This window comes from Dermacentor albipictus, chromosome 1, assembly GCF_038994185.2.
Source record: "Dermacentor albipictus isolate Rhodes 1998 colony chromosome 1, USDA_Dalb.pri_finalv2, whole genome shotgun sequence".
Taxonomy (NCBI): Eukaryota; Metazoa; Arthropoda; class Arachnida; order Ixodida; family Ixodidae; genus Dermacentor; species Dermacentor albipictus.
In genome coordinates this window covers 329,369,749-329,394,339 of record NC_091821.1, presented here as the reverse complement: position 1 = coordinate 329,394,339, position 24,591 = coordinate 329,369,749, and the positions used below count along the sequence as shown (strand labels likewise).

Here is a 24,591-nt window from a genome sequence, read left to right as displayed (position 1 = left end):
TCGTTGGAGGAGAAGGAAAGCGATGGTTGTGCTTGCGATGAATTATGACAGTGCCTCTCGAAGTTTCCAGTGTACTACAATGTAGACGACGCGAGCGCCAAGGGGTCTGCTTGTGGACGCAGAACAAGAAGCGTTCGGGCTTATTTGCCTATGAACGGGCACAGCGTAGAGTTTTTCATTGAGCGATATAAACTATACAGAGAACGTAATTAGTGCATAAGCAAGCGTTAATCAAACGTTTGCGCCAGGGTCAAGGGCATCCATTTAATTTGTTAGTGGACGATTCGTTCTTCAACCATAGAAGCCGACTGGTGAACACCATCTGTTAAAAGTTTGCATGTTCTCTTTGACAGTAAACGTTTGCTGTGCACGTTGCTCCAAAAAAAGAAACAGTAAAAAACACAGACTCATTAGACAACCGCTAGACCGATAAGAATGAAGCGTGTGTTATTCTAGTGCAAAGCGAAAATATTACAAAACTTTGGGGATTGCTTGGAACGTTCATTTTTTGTGTGCTATCGAAGGTTTTGAAAGAAATCGGAAATAAAAAATTCGATATCATGTATAAGAAAACCACCACCGAGCAAGGTTAATATATTAGAAAAATGCACGTTTACCAACAATTTTAGTATCATTTGAAAAATGAAACTTGCTTTTCACGCAAGCTGTGAATTGAATGGTGCGTTTTGCCCCCTTTGAACGCTGTCTTCATAGCTGTTTAAAAATATTTTCATAGCTGTTACATTGCATTTATCACGGTTAAAATTTTTGTTCTTTTCATTTTCAAATATCTTTTTGAAGTAATTGAACTCCAGAGAAAAAGAGGCATGAATAGAACGGTCACTTCATTTAGACTTATTGTTTTAAATGCCACAAGCTTCATTGAAACTAAATGAACGCCCACCTAAGCAGATAATTTCTACTCTTTATGTGCAATTAGATAGGAAGAATGAGAGTAATAGCTTTTTTTTTAAACAAATAATTAAGAAAACCTGCAAGTTTTTTAGGAGTCTCATAATTTAGTTATCCCCCTATTGTCCTTCACCTTTATTGCACTAGACATTGACTGAACATGTCATTTATAGCCACTTGGCATGGTGATGAACTACTTCTTGTTCATGAACTATCTAAGGGGCATTTATGTACGCTGTATATGATTTGCCGATGGGGCCTTCACACTATTTATTACCCTAAAGTTGCGTCACGTTCCGACAGTGCTACCTGACACGGTGAGTGTGCAAGCCTTCTTCAAAGTACGGTTTTGGGCGACGTGTCGCAACATTAAATATAATCTTAATAACCTAGTCGGCATGCTGACGTTGACACATATTTCGGAGAACATAAAATGACATTCGTCAGCATCAAGTTTAGGTGAGCACTGCACGAGCTAACAAGCTTCTACGCCTTGTGTAGACGGTTTCAAAACGGTGCGCAGTCGGGGAAAAAGAAAAAGGAAACAATGATTACACCATAAAAGACCGCAGATCGTAATTATCTGTCTAAAAAAAGAAATCCGGGGAAAAAAGGGGAATGGCATCTTCCGAGCTTTTAAATGTTGCGAAAGCGGTGTCAGTGCAAAAGCAGGAAACTTGAAACGTGCATTGCGCCACACGCTGGTTCCACCGGTACTAAAAGTTCTGGCATCGTAAAACGCACTCCTGTTGGAAGCTTCGAAAGTATAGGCGTGCACTGACGCTCCAAAAAAGAGAAAGAAGTTCGAAATAGTGCCTCATTTATTTTCATTTAAAGATTAGGAAGATGACTGAAAGAAGTGCTTCTTGCGAGTCATTTCCCCTTCATCGTTCAGGCTACATTTAGCAGGCACAGATCATTGTTTTCACCTCGGGTATTGGTGGGACCCGTGAGACCATTGCAGGCTGCACAACGAGAATTATACGTAGACTCTAGGCTTTCATTTAGTGCCATGCCGATGCTGTATAAATATTTTGTCGGTGATGCTATGGAAGTGTTCGTGTGTAATTGAAGAAGAAACAAAGGAGCAAAGCAACCCACAAACTACGGTGTAGTACTTGAAAGAAAGTAATTTTGCTTCCAATCTTGTGAAGTTCCAGAACATAAAACGAAGCCCCTAAAGTAAATTTACGTCATTGGAATGGACCTCTATAACTTAGAAATAACGTATTGAGCGTGCAAATGTTAAAATATATTTTGGAGAGTGTAGTCGTAAAACGACTGCGTGGCACCCGCGGCACTCAATTCATCGCGCGTAATAGTGCAACGCAATCTTTTCAATCTAATCTAATCTTTCAAAGCGCTCGTGTACATTCTCCGCTTTCACACACTGCAATGTGGCCTGCATCGGCAGACACAGAGCAGAAAGCGTAAGCTGCGTTTACGTTAACCTGATGCAGTCGGGTCAAGTCGGCTTGCCGGGCCATAATCCGGTCGTCGGGTTCGTGTTAACGCTAGGCGGTCCCGCCGAGCGAGCGTCGGGGTGAGTTCTATTAACCATCCTGCAAGCGCGTGTGTGTGAGTGTGTGTGCAAAGGAGCGGGGGGGGGGGGGGTGACTAGGCCAGCGCACATCTCAAAATCTATGTAAAGGCAGTGAGGGCGGAGTCGCCTGAAGTTCTGACTAAGCCAACTATAGCCTTGAATACGTGTAAATGAAGCTGTACCGACGTGATTTGTTCGATACAAGATGAAAAATAATTCTTGCGCATTTAAAAGTGCGCAAGAGTGGCCTGGGGCCGACTTCGAAAGTCTTATTTCACAAAATCGTGTTCCACCGTTTGTAGGAGCGGAGGGGGGAGGCTTTAGATTTGGGGGAAAGAAAAAGGGGGTGGGGGGAAATGTGCCGCGAAGTTAACTGTCTCTCAGCGAGGACACCTCTACCGCACCGCACTGGGGAAGCGGAGATAAAGGTGAGAGTGTAAAAATGCCCGTGTGCTGTGCATCGTGGGTTCGTGTCCCACCTGCGGCCGATTGTTTTTTCATCGGCTTTCATTATCATGAATTTTTCAGTTAATTCCTTAGATAAGTACACAAAATTTTCCCTACGCTGTCCTTGGAGACTTTCTTTGTTGGCTTCTTATGATTATATGACTAATTAAAATTGTCGCTTGGTTTCCTTCTTTTCTTTCGTTCAATATATATATATATATATATATATATATATATATATATATATATATATATATGGAGAGAGAGAGAGAGAGAGAGTAGATCTATGAGGAAAGGCAGGAAGGCTTGCGGAAGACGATTCCACTTGTCCAGCTTGTGTTGGAGAAGTCATACGAAGGGTTAGTTTGTCGGTTTGCTCTAGAAACCAGGCAGTTCTCACTGAAGGTATCCTACATTGTCGCCGCCAGAGTTTCCGTACAGCAAGTTGAAATGAAGGAGCAAGAAAAAAATAAAATAAAACATAGTAGTCAAGTTGTAGCACGCGCACGCCGTGCAGCAGGCGGCATGTTCACAGTTCTTGAGGCGAACCCGCTGTGTTGAAAAATAGGTACGTGAAAAAAAAAGAACGTTTGCGAAATACACGTGCATGTGCCACGCGCGGAATAATGGCTGGTGGGGCGGACACAGGCGCGCGACTAACCATCACCCTGCTTAAGAGACAGCAGCCGTGAAAGCTGAATCGTCAGTGAGCCAGCTTTCACATATAAGGTCCGAAAGTGCCCGCAGAGAACCCCCGCTTTGACGTGCGGGCTGCCCCGACTAGTTGTCACTTTGGGAGCAATGAAGTCTTGGACGTCCTGCATAATTAACGCCTTTGCGCTCCCTGTCGCCGGAGAGAGCTAGGCGCTCGGGCCTCTGCCCGATTCCATTGAGCTATTATTACGGCTTCAAGCTGTCGACGCGAAATTAGCGGCGCTCTACAGTCCTTCCTGGTTCATCGCGAGTCCAGCGACACACACAGTCACGCAAGGCGAGCAGGACCGAAGCAGACTTAGATTGCTTGCCCTTTGTTTCTGTCGTATGAATTGCAGACGTGGCACAGCAGCTGGTTTATTTATTTCGTTTAAAGGTGAAGTGTCAGACTAATCGAAATATCGGGCAATAAATTATCATTTTGCAAGAAATTATGATAGGGGCAGTAGCTGAGAGATGAAGCTTTTATACGGCTCCGTTGTAATAAATTTAAGAACAATTCCTCCTTCGTTCAAATAATGTTTGCTAGTTCCCGTCACGTTTTGTTTTAAATTGAAACAGGTAGGCGCCCTTTGCAACGATGATGAGAGCAGGAGTTACTACAATTTAAAAAAAAAAGCACCGCCCAAGCACACCATACAGATGGTTAACCAGCGAAGCTGGAACGTGTGACCCCGATGTTTATCACTGGGTTAATCTCAATGGTTCGTTAAATAAGGGCTTGGTAGGCTGTCGGATTATTGGTACGCAGTTGCTGCTTGCGTTCGGGTGCACAAGTCCGTTCTTGTGCCTGGGCTTCAGCGCCGGCACGGCGTAGACGAGCTCGTTATCGGTTCCATTTTTATTATTGCTATTTGGTACATCGGGCATGGCGTTTCTCGCGGCACTCGACGTTTCTGCGCAGGCGCGAGTAAGAGCAGGTGCGAGAGAGAAAATCTGGGGGCCTTTGCTTTTTGAATATGTGACTCCGATAGGCAATACAGAGGAGGTTTCTTAGCGCATGTTGCACGCGTTTGTCCCCAAGACATGCCGGCATTGCGGAGTGCAGTCGACTTTGTTTACACTCCGCTGCTGGCTGCCAGCGCGCTGAGGCAGTGGGTACAAACGCCCCCTTTGGTGGTCACTGTGTCTGGAGGGGCAAGGTTCTCACAGGTGTTGTGTAAGTCACGGGTGGCTTTTTTCGTCGCAACGATAGATTGCATTGTATAGAAGCACTGCTCCAGGAGGGCACATGTAACCGGCAAACGGAGGCCTTAGGAGAGTACCTGAGGTTATAATAAAGCAGGCGGTGCAAAATCTCCGGGGCACCCAAGGGGTAGCGGAGGCATCAAACCTGGAAGCAGGGCGGCCCGTGGGTCGGGGCTGCGGAGGCCGAAGCGTGCCAAGGGGTGTGCGCATAAAAAAATTGGCTGTCCGCGATAGCGGACAGCCTATCTTATACATCCCTGGCACGCGCAGGGCTCTGCGAGCCCCAACCCACGGACCAGTCCGGGTTATAGCTTTGGTGTCACCGTTGCCGCTTTGGTGTTTTGGAGGCGCCGTCAATAATTCGAAATAATGACACGTTGTTTCTATTAGTAAAGAACACGATTGAACATATATAATTACGTCCATCCCCTAACTTGCGACGCTAAGTTCAGCATTACCGCGCCCCACGACTTCTGCCGGCACACCTAGGGACAAACGCATACAACACGCGCTAAGGAACTCCTCCGTAGTGCTTAGGCAGAATCGTATATTCAAGGAGCGAAAGTCTCCACATTTTTCTCTCGCACCCGCTCTTACTCGCGCATGTGCGTACACTTCCATCGTCTTCGCAAGTGCCACGCCCCGCTGTACCTACTAGCAATTGTAAATGCGCTTCCCAGTTCTGCTAGCGGCGTTGCTGATCAAAAGCCTCCTGCTTCTCGGGAGCACGCATGACGCATGACAGTGACAAGAACTTTATTAGAGTGTCCTGAGGAACTCGATTGGGGTGAACCGAAAGCTCCCCGATCAAGTTGGTGGCTCCGCCCTCGACAGGACAGAGAGGTGGTGACTCTCCGCGACTTCGCGGGCCCTCTGGACGGCCTGTAGTTGGTTTGTGAAATCCGAGCTCTTCAGCAAGGCACCACACTTGGACTTGTTATGAAAGGTGGAGCCCGCGCTGTACGGGCACAGCCAGAGCATGTATTCGAAGGAGCAGCACGCATGACCGCATTTGGAGCACGATTGCGGGAAATTCGGGTCTATCCAACTGAGCGCTCTCATGGCCTACCTATTTCAGAGCCGAAGAGAAACTGCTGCGCGCACGCTCAGTTTCGACGGAGAGCAACGATATCACTACTGGCGCCGTCAATCCCGCGCCACTGTTTCTAATTTTTCTACGGGCATGTGCATGGGGTTGCGCCTGAGGAATTCTCGGCGTACAGGCGATGGACGGACAGTCGAATCAGCCAGCCATATACAGCTTCGCTGTAGAAGAGTAAAGGGACCAATGCTTGATTTATAGGGTTGTAGCTGAATTTAGGCAGTGAGGTACCACCTTGGGAAAATTTTTCTAACAAATTTAAAAACTTTTTTTTTCGCTTCGTAGTGCACTGTTGCTTTTAGCATACTAGCACTTCGCACGAACACCATATCGTCCTTGAAGGGCAACTACGGCGATTTTTCGATGTCAACGGACGTCGATGAAATTCGCTAGGTACGTTCCTCTAAACACTTCCGTCATGTCCTCAAAAAAGCAGGTTTTAGAGTTGCGCAGTTTTTTTACAAATGAATTTAATTAATTGCCTCGAACAGCCCACCTTGCCTCCTCCTCAGTTACAGGTCACATTGTGTATGACGTCACGAGTGTTCCATGCACATCATGCAGACGACCGCGACGAGAGCGTCGAGGAGTTGATTGTGAGCTATAGCATGGCGTGAGAAGTTGCGACACGGGAGGCAAGTGATGTTGCGTTGTTGGCAGCACGGACTTCAGCTCTCGCAATCCGCACACACAGTTTGAGCCATTGCCGATTGCGTTCAGCCTATATTTCACAGTCGCGTAGTTCATGCGCCTGCTGCAGGCGGACCGGAGCGACTGACCTGAAGCTAATTAAGCCCTCAGAATGAAGAAAACTGCTGTAGATCAGTTTTGCCCACATGGATTTTAAATAAACCATTCCTCGTTTCGTACACTGCACACACAAAAAGCGAGAAGCGAGGACACGGAGCAGTATAGATATTGGTACGTTGCCGTTTTCGACGGAGAGCTGCCCGCCGCACTCACCGGCGCTTCCCTAAATGAAATGCGACTGCGAACATGGGTGTATTTTAGCGTATTGTAATGCAGACTCATTATTTAGCTTCCGAGGTGCACTGCTTGCCTCGTATCTCAAATGGGCAGCAAGCGTCGGCCCCTTTGATACAGCGGCGTAAACAACCACCTCGTTCAGCTGCCAACGGTGTCTATACTGGCGTCGGCGTTTCCGCGAGAAGACTGCGTGTTCTTTAAATGAACGATCACACGCGCAAAGTCGTCATCTATGTCCCCTTTAGGGAACATATTGTGTGCATGGAGAGAATGCGACGAATGATAAGTAGACAGCATAACCCTCCCCTACTACGGTCTGCCGCTCGCTGTTCTCGAAGGTGTGTGGTCGCTCATATCGGCGCGATTGAGAGTGATGCAACGGTGCTTACATGCACAAAATTTGCCTGCTTTGATATGTTCTGGCATCATTTGATGTGACCGATGAGCGGCTAGCATTATATCTCAAGCGAACGACGAGTGGTCGCTGTACTTGCCGATATAAACAAATGCACAGTTCAGTACTTCGGAGTGTCAGCGGCGTTCTTACGGGATACAAATACGGAAACTCAAGCTCCACCTCTTACAGTGAGCATGCGAAGCGCTTCCCTGAGAAGGGGTAGAACACGTCAAATAGCAAGCAGCACGTATAAAATCAGTTGTAAGGGCTACCCTTGGTCTTCATGTCGCAGCACGATATGCAGCGTATGGGTGCTAGCTCTCGTGGGGGCAGGTCGAATGCGAACAGCGATTCGCGGCTATCGAATTCCTAAGAATCATTCGTGAGATCTGTCAATATTTGACAGATCCGAAGAGCTGGTGCAGCTGACATTGTCACCCGAAGTTCTGGCGCAGTCACGATTCAGCCGAGCGTCTGCTCTTCGCTGCCAGCGGGCGAGACCGGCATGCCTTGCGCGTGTTCCCTGTGGGGATGCTCGTGACTTCACACGACGAGGTTCGCTCGGCTGCATGGTCAGGTTTTGGTTTCGTTTTTGCGCTTTTTTGCTTATTTAGTATTATTTTCGAATTTGCGAAACAGTTTTACTATCAGACACATGACAGGGGGGGGGGGGGGGGTCTCGGAAACCTAAATGTTCCGTTACATTGACATGGTCAAAAAGTCGCCGGAGTTGCCCTTTAAGCGCGCGCCCAGATGTGCCAGCACTCTAATGGGGCCTAATTCAGTCTCGATCAGCATGCGTCAGCCGCGACAGGCAAAATAACTTGTAACCTTTCACGGAGTGGCAAGGCGCGTGCCACAATGATATGCTACAGCAGACAAGAAAAAAGCAGAAAAAGATATTATGAATGGAAACTCTTCAAAGTGGACCGGGCATGAAATGAATCTCTGTCGACACTAGCGCAGCGTGCGGCTCCCTTCAGGCGAGTACTAGCTCTATTAGCCGAGCTAATATCGCGCGCCTAGAGAACTATTCTATGTTCATATTCATATACATTGCTCCTTAATACGTTCGCCATTGAAAGAGGTTTGATATTTTGTATCTGTAGAGGAACTTTCGAAAGTTTCATTTTAAGATTCACTGTTTTTGATTTTTCTTGGACGGTGCTCTGACTATTATAACTGGCCATCCAAATAGTATGATTTTTGGTTATCTTTTCTGCCCTGAAATGATATATCGCCCTTTTCCACAGCATTGCACATGAACACTGCACATGAGGTGGAGGTCAATCCAAAGTGACTTCCCGCTCAGGCTTAATTGCTAATGCTATACATGAAAGGGGGCCTAATTTTACTGGGTGCGTTTTCTAAAAGCTGTATTCAGAACGGAAGAACGAAGTTCACATATTCGTTTGTATTTACAACAGACGATGGATGTAGTATACGGCCTTCTCCCTCCACCCACACGCGCACGTACAAGAGCGCTAACACGAGCGTGCACGCGTACGCACACACGCAAAGCAGATTTACTTTAATTTTAATTTCAATTGCTTGTTTTCCTTGCCTGCATTTTTCTCTGTTCACGAGACCATTAAATGGCTCTGATGGACCGAGAATTGGACGAGGAGGAGAGAAGGCAGGGTTGCTAATCAGAGATGCGTCTGCTTGGCTATCCTAATGGATAGCCAAGCACACGCGCGCGCGCGCGCGCACCCTCACACACACAAACACACACACACACACACACACACACACACACACACACACGCGCACACACGCATACGCACACACACACACACACGCACACACGCATACGCGCACGCACGCACGCACGCACGCACACGCACGCACGCACGCACGCACGCACGCACGCACGCACGCACACGCACGCACGCACACGCACGCACGCACACACGCACGCACACACGTACACACGCAGGCACATGCACGCGCACGCAGGCACACGCACGCATGCACGCACGCATGCACGCACACGCACGCATGCACGCACGCACACGCACGCATGCACGCACGCACGCACACGCACGCACGCACGCACGCACGCACGCACGCACGCACGCAAGCACACGCACGCACACGCACGCACACAGGCACGCACACAGGCACGCACGCAGGCACACAGGCACGCACACGCACGCACGCACGCACGCACGCACGCACTCACTCACTCACTCACTCACTCACTCACTCACTCACTCACTCACTCACTCACTCACTCACTCACTCACTCACTCACTCACTCACTCACTCACTCACTCACTCACTCACTCACACAGACACACAGACGCCCACGCGCACGCATGGACGTACGTTCATACGCAAGCCCACAAACATGGCGTAAATACGCGAGGACGAGCAGCAGAGAAGCGACGAATACATTGCCGAGTGAATTACGCACATCTTCATTGTTCTTTCCGGTAGCAGACACCCACTTTTCCTTCGAATATTGCTGTTCTGACGAAATCCTAGCATCCGACAATCCCGACTCCCATTATTTCCTGGTTTCTATGTTCATTCTTTTTTCTCCCCCTTATGTTTCCTTCTGACTTGCCTTAAAAGCCTTAAAAACTGTGTAGGCTGCAAGATGCGTGGTCGCAGCTTCAGCAAGGAGCACAAAGAAGAAATTGACGTTTCCTTCGCTGCAGCACAGAGCTCTGGACAAGAGAATATGCGCTGGAGGCAGTTGGTTATAAAGCTGAGCTCCGTATAAGGGTGTTGAAGAGGCGAAAGAAAGAAAAGAAAGCTTTTAAATTGCAAATCTTATGTTAATGCCAAAAGCTGCGCTCGTTCTTTTTCACCAAAGACAGGCTCTACGTATTTCTTTATTATATTTTTTTCCTTTCGTGATCTCACTCAGTCTATTCTGTCCACGTGTTTGGCCTAGGCTTGTCTTTGTAGTGATTGCCTTCTACGGCACTGTAATAAGAGTTGGTCGCCGCTCTTTTGTATCTCTACATGTCTCGTCACGCGCGAAAGATGGAGGCATGGGGAAGGTCCGTACTCTACGTGGGGAAGGCGTGAAGGTGGAGAGATGGTTTAAGTGCGGCATAGCTGAATGGGCGAACGGAGGCGAACAGGAACTGTGGGAAGAAAAGGAGGTGGGGGGGGGGCAGGGGGAGTGGGACTGGCCAGCCGGGCGGAGGGGCCGCGTTGTTGGCGAAATGTGGAAGTACGACAGAAGGAACATGACTTGACGGTGGGCGTTTTGCCTTTACCGCGTCCCGACCTCTTTGAGACGCTTGCGGCGCGTGAAACCTGCAGCAACGAAGTGCAAGTGAAGCGACGCAGTGAAATATACAGCTCGCAGAGAGAGTTGAAGAACTGGAGAAATAGCAGCAATCGGGGAGGCAAGCTTTGCGCCAAACCAAAAGTGAAGCTGATGCAAAATGAACATGAAATATATAAATGCGCAGTTGGGAGGGACGATCGTAAACGGGAGACACATTCAGAAAAATGAGGGCGGAAGGGAGCTGACTGAAGAAAGCGCCGGGAATGAGGAAGGGAGAGGGGGGACTCGAGGTTGGCGTCTAATTTGCATGCGGCGTTATGTATGCGCCTGGAAATATCATCCCTTGCGATAGCTGTCCCAACATTCCTTTTCACGCCGCCTCGAGCCAGAAGGGAACCCTAATATATTTTGATAGAGCTCCTCTGCCGTCAGGCGCCGCATGGAAAAGCGTTTTGTGTTACCAGGCTCTCTCGCTCGGATGCGTGCGACTGTGGAAGCAGGAAGACGTCGACGACGGCAACAGACAGCGCCGCACTGAGCGTAGTAGGCGCTCGTAAAAAAAAAGAAAAAAAAATTCGGAGGTTCGTTCGCTGCTGCGGAGCGCTCCATCGGCCGTCCCAAGACGCGCGCTGTCTGTCACGGCGTCTCTCGTCGCCGCTGGCACTGTGGAACTGCACGTACTACACGCTGTGCCGTGGGCCCGCAGTTCTTATAATGTTGCTGCTGCTCCTGATTCATACGTATGTTAAAGTGTGGCTACGCAATGCAGAGGAATGTCATCTTTCTCTTTGCTGAGCCATTTCGCTGCTGTCCTCTTGCGAGCATGAGAGCTCGCGTGAATTTGTTGAACTGCATCTTTTCGATTATTTTATCCTCCAAATTTTTCGCTAGTCGCTTGCAAGGAAGCGATAAGTGAAAGCTTTCTGGCGCCAGTGACTACGTAGGGTACTAGCTTGCGTTTGTGCTGTCTCTTATTTAATTTTCTTTCTGCGGCTTCCCTGAAGTGCTCAACACCAACCAGAGCGGAGCAGGTCGCAGTTGCTATAGCACTCCTAGACAACAGAAGATCACAAATCTTCACTGATTCGAGATCGGCGGTCAGGGCTTTCGCTTCAGGATCCATCGCTGAGGAGGCTCACAAGATTCTCAAGAACAAGATCATCTCTCCGCACACCATCACGTGGTTTCCGGCTCACCTCGAACCCCAGCTTGACTCGTTTCCCAATCTTAATGACATTGCCCACTCCCAAGCGCGCGCACTAACCCACCGCGCGGGAGCAGGATCGAGCTCAGACTCCGGGGTCCTCGAGTTTCGGGACACTCTCACAACTTTCAGCGAAATTACTACGCACTATCACCTGGGTAGGAGGACTTATCCTTCCCCTCACAGCAAACTGGCTAGACCTCTGGCGTCCACTTTACGAATGCTTCAAACTAAGTGCTATCCAAACCTGGCCCTTTTCCACACGATCACTCCAGAGGTTTTTAGCTCTACTTGCCCCGACTGTGGGGCTGTTAGCAATCTCGCACACATGCTCTGGCGATGCCCCTCGTTACAGGGACCCAATCGCATCACAGAAGAAGAATGGAGCTCTGCCATCCAGAGCTCAGACCTTTCACGTCAAACCTGGGCTGTCCAGAGAGCCCACGATGCGGCGGTTAGGCTCGGCCTACCCGTCCCCACGTGGGAGCGGCCCGCAGCTCTGCCCTAGGGCAAAGCTTCTCAGGACCTTGTAATTAAAGTTCTTTGTCTGTCTGTTCTATCGATCGAGCATACTTTTGCGAAGGCAAGTGAAATGAAGACAGCGTATAGCAGGAAATTCTAAAGCGAGGCTTTCGTTACCTACTCCGCCATGCTCGAAGCTGCTACTATTGCCGCTGCTGACTGCTGTCAGTTAATGGGTTGGTATTGTGGCGGATATGTAGATGTCGATATCTGTGCGATGCAGATATGTGTGAAGGTGTTGCCTTGCACCATCGGCCGGTGTGGGACATAGTGCAAAGCGGCACAGGATACAGTGCAAACTGAGGTGGTTCGAGGCGGAAAGTCATAACTGTCAGTGTGAACGTGAACTGCAACGCAAACACGCTGCCATCGTCATGTCGTAGTCGTTATTTCATCACCTTCATCACCTTCATCGTCTTAATTACGTTAGGATGGTTCCTTCGTTTTCATTGTACTGCTATCTTAACTATGTCGTATTCGCTACGTTGTTGTTTCGTCGTCGTCGTTCCATTTTCATTCTATCGTCATCGTGGCATCGCAATTCTGCAATTACCGTCATTACGTCATCGTCTTAGCGTCGTCACCACGCTACCGTAATCACATCATCGTCATTTCATCGTCATCGTGCCATCGTCGCAATGTCATTGTTGTGATCGCGTTGCTGACGTACAGTTGTCGAAAATAATTCATAGTCAAAGCCCGTCGTGGTGCCATGGGTGTCTTTCCATCGTCTTCATTCCCACTTAGCCATCCCATTTTCGTCAAGCCGTCTTCGTTTCTACCGTCATCAGTCAAGTGTTGTCGTTCCATTGTCGTGATCCCGTCGTCGTCACACTATCGTAATCGTTCCAGAATCGTCATCGCATTGTCATTATGCCATCGTAATCGCTTCCTTTTCATGTCATCGTCATCATCAGCCTGGTTACGCCCACTGCAGGGCAAAGGCCTCTCCCATACTTCTCCAACAACGTATGTAATTGCCGTCATGTAATTGCCGTCATTTCATGTAGTTGCCGTAGTATGTCGTAGTCATACAGCCGTCGTTGTGCCATAATGGTCGTTCTATAACGTCGGCGTTCTGTCATACCCATTTCAGTCTTATTATCTTATAGCCGTCATGCCGTTGTGGTCACATCGCGCCTTTGTTCCATCGTCGTCTTGCCAGTATCGTCACCCGGCTGCCCGTCGTGCGGAGGCACACCAACATTACAACACATTACTTGGGATTGTGAATCACACCCGTTTGATAAAACGCACCACACGATGGAGCAATGGGAGGCACAGCTAACCTGCTCAAACCTGGCGGGACAACAGTCCTTCATAAGACAGGTCAAGCGGGCGGCCGAGGCCAGCGGGGCCTTGGACCAAAGGGTCTCCGACCACTGCACGTAAATCGATTAAGCCAATAAAAGTTTCTCTCTCTCTCACTGCATCTTCGTCATCATGTCATCGTAGTGTCCCATCGTCGTCATGCTGCCGTAGTCATTACTTCGCTGTCGTGAGTATGTATCGCTCGTTCTAGCGCCGCAAGCCTATGCTCAGCGAGTTATTTCCCCTACGTGTGCTCTACATTTGCAAATGGTCGTTAAATCAAAATAGCGTCCTTCGCAAACACCTATGGAATTTTCGCTGAAACCGATTGTCACAGTGCCTGGGTTCCACAAGCTCGCTTTCTTTGTTGATCTAATCTTGCATGTAGCATTGCTGCGTCCCGCAGCGCGTCGTATAAATGCCGTATTTTAGGCTGTCGCATCTTTAAATACCACTAAACCAAGAATATTTCTCACTTACAAAGCGTTTCGGTGGGACTTATCTAATTAGCTGGGATATAGCCACTTTATTTTGAATCCAAAGGGTGTTGTCTCCATCTGCCCCTCTTTCTTTAGACAAAAACAGTTTCGATGGGACATATCCTATATTCTTATGAATAACTCCTTCCGTTTATATGCAGAGGTGTTCCACTCCGTCTCTCTATCATTTGTTTGTTTATTTTTGGCTTTTTTTTTAAAACTATTAACCGCCCAAGCCGTCCATACAGATGGCAAAACAGCGAAGCTGAAAAGTGCGGTGGACTCCAGTGTTTCATGAAGTTTATCCCCCGTGTTTCCATTGGAGTCTTTCTGATTTCGTTTACCTCTTCGTGTTTTCTTTATTTTATTAAGGTTGTTACACACACGTTTATCACGCATGCCGCACACTAGTCTTCGCATTTTAACCTGGAGCAGTACCACGAGCGGTTCAAGGTGTTAATGATGCGTTGTTTCCCCAATTTGTTACATTTTGCCTTGCGTTGTAGCATGACCTCGAAGGCTTCCGGATCCTCGGTGAGCAGTTGCCGTTTGCGTTCGGCTGCCCGGGCTTGTTCTTGTGCACGTGCTTCGGCATGAGCATGGCGGACACGAGCGCACTCGCGGTTCTGTTCTAGGCGTCTTTATTCGTACGCGGCTTGCCCTACGGGGGCGCAAACTATATACACTCGGCCTGCCCAAGTCGATGTTGGAGAGAAACTGCGACGTGCGCACTCGGCTGCGACGGAAAACGACGACGTCACTAGCAGCTCAGGCAATCGCGCGCCTTTCTCTTGCCTTTCTTTAGCTTGTATTACTGTTGTTAAGCGCTCTGCGCCTACGCAAATGCGCTTGCTCCGTCGGATGCGCCGCTTCCACCTTACCGTGCACGTTGATGAAAGCATCCAGTTCCGTCATCCTCAAACCCAGCCATTCTCTCCCCTCTTGCATTTACCTTCTCTCCTACGGGGTATTTTCGCGCATGCGCCTACGGTTCCGATGGAGGAGCTTTCTGTACAAAGGCGCGCACAGAAAGATGTTCCTTTCGCCTAGCCATATAAAGCTCCGCTTTAAAGAGAACACTAGCAGTACTTGCGTCGACACTTTCAGACAGTTATGTCAGAGGGAAAGAAACACAGAGAGAGAAAGGAAGAATCCGAAAGGCAGAGAGGTCAACTAGACGAGTGTCCTGTTTGCTACCTTACACTGGGTGTAAGAAAAGGGGAGAACAGAAAGAGGAGAATAGACATTGAGTGCTCCCTGCGGGCACAGACTGCGCAGGAAAACTATAAACCGCCACTGGACCGGTGCACTTTGAGAACTGCACTAGTGCGCGAATAGCCTTTCTTTTTAAAGAAAGAAGGCAGGTGGACGAGAGGGAGGCCTTTAAAGGCTGTTGCTCAGCGGCGCTCTTTTTTCCCTGCCACTGACACGACGCAAATAAACAATTATTTTGCCATGCGTTTGGCCCATGCATTTTTGTAATTGGTCTCCCCCTCAAGCATCACGTGTCCGCTGGCTCCTTGGTCCCTTTTTTGTGCTCCATCTTGCGCTATGTATTCCGAATAAAACCCAAGCGGTTATGCAAACAAGAGGTAGGCACACAGAAAGACGCAGACTTGAAGGGATCAACACTTGCACAAGAGTGAATGTCTGAAGCTGGAGCCAACGTTTTTACGAGGGGACTTGGACGAAGACAGCCACCCATAGTTGGAACGTTGGATCCCAACAGAGACATGTTTGATTCGAAGATTGCTGATCACTCCAAATATTTATACCCTCCTTCATGTGATACGTGGTCATCATCATCACCACCAACATCATCATCATCATATTTCCACTGCAGTACGAATGCCTCTCCCAGCGAGGTCCAATTACCCCCGTCTCGCGCTATAGCTGATTCAGGTTGGGCCCCTCCTCTGATGTTTAGCAATTGTTTTATTGCTGTGGACGTCTAATTTTTGTTGCATGGCAGCATGGCAGGCCTGCCGTCAAGTTAATTTTTTAAAAGAAATCCTTAAACATTCAACCTCTCTTTCTTTTATATCACTTTGCTCCTTCAGGTTGCCGCCTTTTACAGGTGCCCCACAATTGCCGCTCTTGTGCCTTTATGCATTCGATTGCACGATAAAATATAGCCCAACTTCTTTATTGACGTCTACGGTTTTTAAGGTTGAAAAGGCTTTTGTTAGTACTTGAATTGAAGCCAATTAAAATCAACAAAATAAAGTAATGGTTGGCTGAATAACCACTCAGCATTCGCAGACCTCCCACAGTCGCTAAAAAACTCTATCCCTTCACATTTCCATGAGCAGTTAGAAATCTACAAAGGGAGCGCATTGTTCTTCTTGTACAAGGCAGTACTTAACGCTTATACAACTATTTGTGAGTGCAGAATGAACGCGCAATTTTTTTTTGTAAATTCTTGCGCTCAGCTTTCTGAGCTCTGTTTCCAAGTTAACATTTACACATAAACTGCGTCGAAACACAATCATAAGGCTGAACGACTTCTGTGAAGCAATGAATCACATCGACATTGTCTGTACAGTATCGTGCGAAAGCAAGATAAATTAGGCAGAGTCAAAGGAAAAAAAAAGAAAGAAGATCTTTGTACGTTTGAAGAGAACTCTGGAGTTACCAAATTAATTTCCAAATCCATACACCTGGTACCTCCTGCAACCCGCGCAGTCACTTTGAAATGTAAATCCCTTGGGATTCGTTGCTCGACAAATAACCTTCCAGAGGCGAGGCTTCGGCGGACTTAAACTTCTTTTTCCTTTTCTCCTTTCTGAGCGCACTTCCGTACGTACACTTGGAAAGAGGGAGCGGGAGGGATTTAATTGTACCGTGAATTCATGGAATCTTTTTCAGCGGTTGCAAAACTATTCATCCAAAGTATCTGTTCATCACTGCTGACCGCAGGGCATGGACGGGAAGGGAAGTATACAGTGAAAGAACGTGCCCAGTTTATAGCTCGCAAGCCATTTTCGCCCTCCGATAGTGGCGACATCTTTGGTGAGGTATGCAAGATGGAGACGTGTCACTGTTTTTTTTTGTTGTTGTTGCAATTCAATACTTTACCTTGTTTCGAGAGCCGAAAATAATTCCATGTTGTCGCAGGAAACCTGCGCAAATTGCTTCAGAACAGAACACAAAATGCTGCTTCTGTTGACCTTATCGCCTGGGTAGATTAAACTGGGACAAAAACAACTGGGAAACGGGCTAACACAGCTTTAGTTAATTATTGCGGTTCTTACGATCTGCATGTACGCACGTGTTCAGGTGTACTGTTGTTTTACGCTCGGTGTTCGGGACCGGCGTGAATGCGTTTCGTAGAGCCGCGCAGAAAACTCCAGTGATGACTGCCACAGTACCGTGAAAAGCTTAGAGCCCGGTAGACGACGTTCATGACCAAGCATCATAGAGCCAGAAATAAGAAATAATCATCAGCGAAGCCGGGCCACACATCCAAACCTGGCACGGGCAGGAGAGCGAGTTTTAAGCGGAAGCTTTAGCTCGGAGGCTCGTATTTAAATACATAGAAAAAGATAACTAAGTTTTGTCGGCAGCAACTGCACTGAATTTGACGAAGTTTGTAGCATTTAAAAGAAAATAATTTATATCTAGTGAGTGTTAGGAGTGAATTTTTGATTGATGCTGTCAATTGCGCAATAAAAAAATTGTTGACTATTGAAAATTTCCAGGAAACGAAACTATGAAGTCTGAAACACTGTAACTCAATAATAACCATCATTAACACAATTCTCCAAATTGCATCGAATAGTACTCTTGTAAGTAATGTAACAAATTTAGCTAAGAGATGAATTGGTATTACAGATTTGTCCGTTTTGGATGCTCTAACGGATGCAATTTACAGAACTACGATATGTTTTCTTAGCGCAAAGCTACAAATTTGTAAACTGTAAATGCAACTGCAAACTACAAATACAAAATGCAATTTGTAAACAGCAAGTGCAATAAATTTCATTAATATCCATGGAGTGGTTATCACAGAAAAGCGTTTCTGTGTTTTACATTTATTTAAATAGGCGGCACCAGATTTTGGCCCGAGCTCATCCTTGCTCTAGAATCGAAGCTATTTTTGCAAAGCCTCCCATACTTTTCTGATCGTGGCTGCTGCCCTGTAGAATATATTTTTGGGTGTATATACAAGGGGTTTATGTGAAAGTAACCATGAAGTGACTCGTATAAGCATCGGATGCTGGCCACATACTCCAAGCTCTGTTTTGCATAACAGTAAGACATGACATCCTACACAAATGCTGCATGTATAATGCCGGCGCACAGACATCTATCTCTAAAGCACACCAGCTTGGTAATTACATAGTGAATCACATGTTATTATTTTTTATTTAATTTATATTCTTAGATTTAGCCACTCAGCTATAATATGTACCAGCGTGTACTTGACTAATTCTCCAAAATGGGCATGCCCCCCAATGTGCGATTCCTACATAAAACGGGAAGCTATAATGTTGGCGAAGAGATATCCATAAAGCACACCGATCTGTTAATAGTAAGGTTATTTCTATTTCGCCAATTCTTGGATTTACTTTACTTTCTTTGATTTAGGCATTCGGCATGGGCGCTATCCATAATGTGCTACTGTGCTATGTGCTACCCATGTGCTTATGGGGACTACCCATAATGGGTAGTCCCCCAGAATGGGTATGTCTCACTGTGAGAGAAGAGGTACATAACCGCTAAATGTTACTTCATAAGTGTCGTGCAATTCTGTACATTCTTCCGTCCTCACCGAATTGCACGCATCGCTGTCAGCTGTTAAACATTTAATCAACCACTTTCCTTAAGCTTCGTTTCGCATGGATTCCATGAAGAGTGTTGGATCTCCATGTGTTTTTCAGTTATGCGACGATGCTCGCCAAGGATTGGAAGTTTTCCAAGTCACGTACTCAAATAACAGAATCAATGCTTCTACAAATATGCTCGCTACACTTATATGGCAGAATAGTCCGTTTGTAAATATTAATTTAGCCATGAACTGCGTGTTCTCATAAAACCCCGAGGCATCACGCTCCGCACTTCGTCAACTCCCACTCGACTGCACTGAGGCAGCGGTATGTAAGATAAATAAATTTGACGATTCACACCATGTGTGAACCAACAAGAGTATTGTTGCTACAACACAAACGACTGTCCCAAATTCTGACGACCATTGACAACCACTAAAGGGCAGACAGCAGGTACGCACGATGTTGTGAATGTTTAGCGTATGCTTACTTCTTTCTTTATTATATTCGGCTCTACAAAGAAGTTTATTGCGCAGCTAACGAGCGGTAGAACAAAAGCCGAACATCGGTCGACTCCGGAGTCGCAGCGAGTGCAATCGCCCGACTACAACAAAGGCGTCGCCTACGCCAAAGCTAGCTTGCATCGAGGACCCCCTTAGTAAACGAAGAGTCCGGTTATTCAAGCGCTAAAGGAGGCTCCAGTGTCGTCGGCGTGAACTTTCCTCGGAAGGCAACAGTAGCCGAGCTCGTCAGAGGATCCACGCGGCCTCGTGTTATAGGGGCTCCGGAAACAGAGCCATTCCGGGGATTAAGCGGACTCCCTCTTCATCACAGCCGTAGGATTAACGTGGCCCTGAAAGCAAACAATTCTTCCAGCCTGTCCTCACATGATCTGCACGCGGGCAGCTAGTCGAACCGACTTTCTGGCAGGGTTCAGTGTACTTTTAAAATCCCAGTGGCGCAGCCTGATCAAAAAACGAAAACAGAAAACAAAGAGAAAATGTTATCTTACACCTTTTAGAGGACTACCCCATTAGAGGGGCCTAAAACGCGTCTACTGCTTAGATAGTTGCGTGGGCTGAGTAAAGTTTCAAGTTAACAGCCAGATAAAGGTCCGCTGCCCATATGTCGCGTTGATTAGCGCTTCGGGGTAATTGGACACGTCTCTGTATACACTTTTGTCTGCGTAAGCTTTATTTTAAAAGTGAACCTTGCAGATTTTTATGCACTGACTTCTAAAGTCAGTGCATAATCGGCTCCGATGTTTTGGTTATTCCTTCTCTGTTCAAAAAGTTTCATGGTCCAGTGTGTGTGCTGTATATAACTTTGCTATATATAGCAGCCTGTCATATCCATTCGTTGCCTTGCAATAACACAACCACTACTGCAATTTGAACGCAAGCTACTCCACTATATTTGTTAATTCTTTAAATTTATTGATGCACATACTGCAGACCATGGTTAGGTCCAGGCAGGAAGGGCGCAGTTTTACGAAGGCAAAATGACAGCAACAAAATAATAAGATAATATATTAACAATATAACAACAGAGATATGTAGCAATACAGTAATATAACATCGAAGTATACAATATAGTAACATAGAAAGATTGTAAGAGAACATAGGTTGAATTGAATGGGATAGGTTAAATGCGGTTAATGAATTCCAGTCACTTACGGTGCGTAGAAAAAAGAAAAATTGGTACAGACTGGTCCGTGCCAATAAAGAAAAAGCGGTTATAACAAATCTTTGTGATATAATCGTGTTTTTTTTTCTTACAATACAAGCTGAGCGAATCGGTACAAAGCAAGGTGAAAGCATAGAGCGCCCTTATTGGGTGAGAAGGGAAATTGCAGGATGCGAACGAGCCAACAGGTTGCGCTACGTCGCTTTCCGCAATCGACGCATTCGTAGCGGCTAGCCGGGTATTGCGTGGGCGGAGAATAAGTATCGGTGCAGCGTTAAGCACAATTCAAAGAGTAAAACAGGGCTCAAGTCTTTTCTTCCCAATGCTACCGTTGATCGTCAGTAACTACAAGAAATGCCTCTGTAAATGTGAGTGCCGGATGCCCTTGTCAGATGTTATCGGTTAGTATGGCAAGACTATACCTCCAACTTTTGTTATAAGGTTCATTTCGCGAGTCTCAAATGTTCCCCGCACTCAGCTTTGTGTTGGCTTTCTTGTAGTCATTGCGTTATTTCCCTGAGATCGAAAAACATGAAGAGGTTAGGGAGAAATATTCGTCTACTGCAGCTGCAGTCAGAAGGAGTAAAATGTGTGTATGTGGTACAAAAATCACTCGGCGTTGGTGCAGATTACGCAGGGATTACACTACGCGTTCGTTCTTTCAATTCGAGCCAATGTATAGGGGACTGCACCGGCGCTCTCAGCATGTTTACCCGTTACACTCCTTTCATCTTTTAATGCGTCCACTTGCCGCGAGAGCAGGCTTTATGGGCAAACACCATGAGTGACTCCATTTGTTTATTCCTCTCCCAACTATTACGTCACACAAGAGCCCTCCATAGCAGGAAAACGTGAAAAAAAAAAACAAAGATACACCACTGCACTAAACTTGAGCTCGAAAACAACCGGATACACAGCGCCAACAAGCAACTCTGAAAGCTCATGCGCTAAGCAGGTTGCGCTGCACGATCGACAAACGCATCGACGTTTCTGAATCACCTAACGCGGTGCTCCGCTCCAAGTTCTCGAACGCGCGAGCTAAGTGCGAAAGAAGGCAGCAAACAACAGCAACAAAAAAAGAGGGGGAAAAAGAAACGTGCCACAGTATCAAAGCGCAGAATGATTCGCAAACGGTGGCAGTTTGCGCGCACACACCCACGTTACGCATTTTACGTTTTGCCGTGCGCATAGCAGCGTCACCAACGTACTCGTGCATACACACGGAGTAAGGTAGGGCGGATTTTTCCCGTCAACTGCGCGCGGCGGCCTTCTTCGGTGGCGTAAATGTCGGGAACTGAAAGAGGAGTTCAAAGGTCGTTAGCGTTGCTCTCCCCTAGCTGTTTGAATTCCATTCGAGCAAAGTCATCTTCACTTCTTTTTCTCCTCCATTGCCTTTTTTTTTATTTGCTCTAAGTTCTCGCGAGGACGTGCTAGTTGCGTATGCTTCGCAGGAAAGCAGTTCTTCGTCGCCTGTGGATGCCTTTAACCGATCCCACACACACAATTTTTAGACGCCTCTCTCTCTCTCTCCATATATATATATATATATATATATATATATATATATATATATATATATATATATATATATATATATATATATATATATATATATATATATATATATATATATATATATATATCATGTCTCTCCTCGCCAAGTGGACCAGGAGAGGCAGTCAGCGCATGTCAGCGCTTGTCAGTAGTCAATTGTATTACCGACGAATAGGGATTGGTAAGTGAACGGGCGTATACAGTTCGGTAGGCTTATTTTATCAAGTTTGTTGAAAACGGCAGACATCCATCTTTGAAGTCAGTGTGTATGGAAAAATGTACAGGTTCTTATGCGTCATGTACTGCCTATGGATAATTTGCGGACGTTAAGTATGCCGAAGACTATCAACGTATATTGATCTGTGGCATCTTACATTTAATTAAGTGCCGTCTACAGATAATGTAAAAATAAAGAAATGAGCAATCAGCGCCGACATAGCGTCGTCCGTAGGATTAGTATACAGTGTTCTCGCTAGGCTTGACTAGTCATTTTTTTTTCCTGACAGCTTTTTGCATTTCTTGAGAGAGTGCGATTATATAGGTTGATTAGCATTCAGCCTCCAATGAGCAGGGCAAATTTAGTGCGCAGGATATCCCCCGATACGAGACGATCAACAACCGCGCAGAAGTTTTGGACCATGGCGTTAGAGAGAAAGAGAGAGAGAAAGGCAAAGGAGAGACATGGAGGTTTGCGGGTCATTGTCTCTGGTTGGCTACACCTGTACCGCCAAAGGCGAAAAGGGATGCGATAGGTGAGATAGGTGAGAGTATAGGTGAGATGAAAGCGCAGTATGCATGTGAGAAACGAAATCGAAAGCACGTTTCTAAGCATGCACCCAGTCACGCGCAGAAACGGAATGGCTATGCTGGTGCGCGCCAACAATAGTGCGCCAGAAGACAGAGTTTGAGTTCGCTTGAGTTTTACGAAACATTGTACGCAGCTGCACTCCTGATGCGCATTGTTTCTGAAACTCTGGGCGCTACGGACGACGACTGGAGAGTGAAAAAAACTTTTGGTGGTATGTACGCGGGGCCTAGCACATGTGCTTCGGAGGCAGTTTGGGCGGACGAGAAACAAACGACGCAGCTGCGTTAGCATCGCCGCAAGTGAACGGAAAAAAGCTCGAACTTTTAATGAGCTAGTAAAGGTGAACCATAGTAAACATGGTGCTCGCCATCTGGATGCGTGCAGGAAAGGATGACTGATGAGCGATATGCTAAATGATGACTAAGTTGGAAGAAAACGAATGCAAGAAAGATCTCCGGATTACCCTGGCAATCATGCACGTTAACCGGTGTTGAGAAGGGTTGTCGCTGAGAAAACGAAAATTGTTGGAGAAGGCACGTTTTTTTGTCGCTATAGGCGTTCACTGCGTGACCGAAGACATTTGATTTATGAATGGCGTATCTATCCACACTTTTTGTGCTCATCTAAAAGTGCGTATTTGTGTTCACGTGCGTGTGCGTGTGGTTGTGCGTGTTCGTGTGTGTATGTGCGTTTGTGTATGTGCGTGTATGTGTGCGTGTGCGTGTGCGTGCGTGTACATGCGTTTGTGTGTGTGTGGGGGGGGTGCGTGTGCGTGTAAGTATAAACGACAGAAACTTGTCTAAGAGATAAGAAAGCGAGACTCCTTAGTTTTTCTACCGAAGTAAGTTGAAAAGCTGTGCACAGTTCTCGTGCCAAAAAGGCAGTCTAATTTACCGTTTAGCGCATTTATTCATACGATCAAATTCAGACCACCTGGCCTCCTCTGTAATTGCTGCCAATGTTTTCAAGGTTGCTTTTCCTGCATTGACACTTATGTCAAGTTTGTTTAAGTACAATTTATATAGGCGGTGATCCACCTTGCAAATAACTGCAAATAACTGACGAGGTTAGTATCATAAGCTTTATCTTTATTCGTATGCAATACCTTCTTGTTTTCACTCTCATGTGATTGTCTTGAGGGGAAAGACGCGTAGAACGTTATTCCTAATACCAAGAGCTTCCTCCAAACTGCCATGATCCCTCGTCTAGAATCAGAATAATGGACACCCTCTTATGCGTCCTAATGCTGGTCATAACCTTTACCTTCAATAAGGCGACGCCGAGTACACGTGAAATCAGCCTGTGCTTATGAGCCCACGAAAGGGCCTCTGCGATTTTCGCGAAACCATGATTTCAGGCAACCTAATTCTGCGTTACTTTTGCCGCAACAAAATCATTAGCGATGGCGATAAGCCAGGCCGGACGAATACCTCAATGGATCCGCGCTGTCCACGTCTCGATGATCATTGTACATACACACTTACCGGCTTGACTTAGTAACCACTGTAGCTAGCAAGGAAGCGCAGCTGCGATAAGCTCGTGTCCGTCAAACTGGTGGAATAGCTTTTGGGAATGACTCGCCGAGCCACGTTGCTCACTGTTTCTAGACGGGTTGTAGCAAGCAGCGGGGCGGCCACGCGCGCCGGAGTCGGCAGACGCTAATGCCAAGGTTGCGAGCGTGCCGTACGTGCTGCAACAGGATCTATTATGTGCTGTCT

At 46.9% G+C, this 24,591-nt stretch overlaps 1 protein-coding gene across 8 annotated transcripts in view; it reads left to right on the top strand.

Annotated features, from left to right (window-relative positions):
- The window catches only part of LOC135909324 (lachesin-like), a 441,203-nt gene that overhangs the window by 240,335 nt on the left and 176,277 nt on the right, over positions 1 to 24,591 (top strand). The gene's annotated exons all lie outside the window — the stretch shown is intronic.